The sequence below is a fragment of the Myotis lucifugus genome, unplaced genomic scaffold (assembly GCF_000147115.1).
Source record: "Myotis lucifugus unplaced genomic scaffold, Myoluc2.0 scaffold_548, whole genome shotgun sequence".
NCBI classification, from domain to species: domain Eukaryota; kingdom Metazoa; phylum Chordata; class Mammalia; order Chiroptera; family Vespertilionidae; genus Myotis; species Myotis lucifugus.
Genome location: NW_005871596.1, coordinates 426,336 through 429,178, shown reverse-complemented (window position 1 = coordinate 429,178; position 2,843 = coordinate 426,336). Strand labels below are relative to the sequence as shown.

The following is a 2,843-nucleotide window of genomic DNA, read 5'->3' as shown; positions in this document are numbered from 1 at the left end:
GAGCAGCTGCTTGGGGCAGGAGAGTGGAAAGCAGTTAGTTGCCTACAAGTAAGTACCTGTAAGACTGTCAGCTGATTTCTCAGCAGCAACTTTGCAGGCCAAAATGGAGTGGCAAGAAGTGTTCAAAGTGGCTTTTTGCTGCTGTGGCAACAGCCATGAGTATGATCAGGCTTCAAAAGAGGCTTGCCTCCAGTGTCCTCTGCTGTGGCTAAAAGAAGGTCCGGTTGGACCCCAAGGAGACCAATGAAATTGCCAATGCCCACTCCTGTCAGTAGATTCAGAAGCTGGTCAAAGGTAGGCTGATCATCTGGATGCCTGTGACTGTCCATTCCCGGGCTCGATGCCAGAAAAACGCCTTGTCCTGCAGGAAGAGCAGGCTTATGGGCATAAGTAAGCAAAAGGGCACTGCCAATGTTCAAATGGCTGAGAAAGTAGCCTGGTTGAGGAGGATGAGAATTCCTTGCCGGCTACTCAGAAGATACCGTGAACCTAAGAAGATTGACTGTCACATGTACCACAGCCTGTACCTGAAAGTGAAGGGTAACATTCAAAAACAAGCTGAAGGCAGACAAGGCTTGCAAGTGGCTTCTGGCTGACCAGGCTGAGGCCCAGAGGTCTAAAACCAAGGAAGCTTGCAAGCGCCGTGAAGAGCAGCTCCAGGTCAAGAAGGAGAAATCATCAAGACTATCCAAAGAGCCCTAGCCAGTTTGACTCAGTGGAGAGAGCATTCAATTCAGGTCAAGGGCATGTACCTCGGTGTTTCTGTCTCTCCTTCTCCCTTCTACTCTCTCTAAAAATTAATAGAAGCCCTAACGGGTTTGGCTCAGTGGATAGAGCGTCGGCCTATGGACTGAAAGGTCCCAGGTTCGATTCCGGTCAAGGGCATGTATCTTGGTTGCAGGCACATCCCCAGTAGGAGGTGTGCAGGAGGCAGCTGATCAATATTTCTCTCTCATCGATGTTTCTAACTCTCTATCCCTCTCCCTTCCTCTCTGTAAAAATTAATAAAATATATTTTTTAAAATTAATGGAAAAAATATCCCCAGGTGAGGATTAAAAAAAAAAAAATTAGAGCAGTCAGGAGCCAGCATTAGTGTGACTCCCCTGTCTTAAAGGGGAAGAGCCCTGAGGGCATGACTGCTTTAAAAAAATAATGTCCAAGGAGAAAGAGACTAAGAAATAAAGCTTCTCTTACCTGTACACAGTGGCCTTGGCAATTACATGGCTCAATCATTTAATAAAAGTAGCCTTTATCTACCTAAAAAAATTAAAAAAATATACTCAACGTGATGAAAAGCAAGGACCTACAACCAAGATTATTACCCAGCAATGAAGATCACTACCTTCATTTAGAATTGAAGGTCAGAAAAAGAGCTTCCCTAGATAAGAAAAAGTTAAAGGAATTCATCTCCACCAACCCAATATTACATGAAATGTTGAATTGAAGAAGGCAAAAAAAGATTTAAAAATATGAACAATAAAATGGCAATAAATACATATCTATCAACAATTGAATCTAAAAATCAAACAAGCAGAACAGAAACAACATAGAGAACATTTTGACAGTTGCGAGATGGGAGGGGTGTTAGGGGGATGGGTGAAAAATGTGAAGGGATTTAGAAGTACAAATTAGTTACAGTATAGTCATGGGGATATAAAATGAGAATATAACCTTGGGCCCTAGGGCAGGGGTGGGCAACCTCTGGCACGCGTGCCAAAGATGGCACGCCAGTAACTTTTGTTGGCACGTGAAACCCTCTCTTATAATCTTCTCTTTACAATTGTGAATCTTTGTGCTCAGTGATGAATTTTGTTAAGTCTCGTAATAGCAGTAGCCTGACGGATGAAAGTAGTAGCTCGTGCATATCTCTGAAGGTCATGAAATATAAACCTGATGTAAAATCTCTGTCATCAGTGATGCAGCAGCAAAAGTCCCACTGATGCTGAATGTAGAGCATAAGTTTTTAAAAGCTCTAGAGGTATAGCCATTGTCTGTTTTAAGTGCCCTTGGTATTCCTAGCTGCTTGACACAGTCGCTGCAGGGAAGAAACATCTGCACAGCTTATGTTTCAAGGGACCTGGCGTATATGGCATACTGTTCTTAATATGTTTGCTCCCCCTTTTAACGCTATGTGTTTTAACACTATGTGTTTTAACCAAGGTCACCTCTCTGAGAAAGTTTGTTTCCCCAGGTGGGGATTTTTATCAGTAAAACCTCTTAACTAAGTGCCAGGCGGGTAGTTAATCACTTTAACTACGACCAATCACGCTTAAGCTACATAATCTTTACTCCCTGGAATGGAGATAAGAAACGCCCTAACCTTTGGAATAGAAATTGATAGGATTAAAATCAACTGGTATAAATACAGATGTAACAAGACAATAAAACACAGAGCTTGGCTGGAGATCCTGGCTAGAGAACCTGGCTAGGCTGCTGATCAACTGAATGTTGTCTCCCTGTCATTCCTTCATTCTTCCCTGACTCCGTCCACACCTTTGGGAACCCCTGGACCTGCTGGGGCTGGACCTCAACATCTGGCGCCTGAACAGGATTCCCCTAGGTAAGGCCCCCCCCCACCCCCCGCACTCGGGACGGATAGGACTCCACTGTAGGAAGAGGGTGGATAGTCTTCACCGACTCCGTCCACACCTTTGGGAACCCCTGGACCCGCTGGGGCTGGACCCCAAGATCGTCTGAGTTCCAGCCTCGGGGGGATTCAGCAGCAAAACGGACGAGCGAGCCGCCACTTCCAGGCAGAACACCAGGACTTTCCTTTGCTCACTTACAAGAGTGGGTGGACTCATGAACCTGATACTTTTCTCTTGAGAAATAAGCTAGAGCA

General features: G+C 44.8%; 1 pseudogene; it reads left to right on the top strand.

Annotated features, from left to right (window-relative positions):
• Positions 1-149: 149 nt before the first annotated feature.
• Positions 150-1,297, top strand: LOC102443057 (annotated as a pseudogene).
• Positions 1,298-2,843: the final 1,546 nt, after the last annotated feature.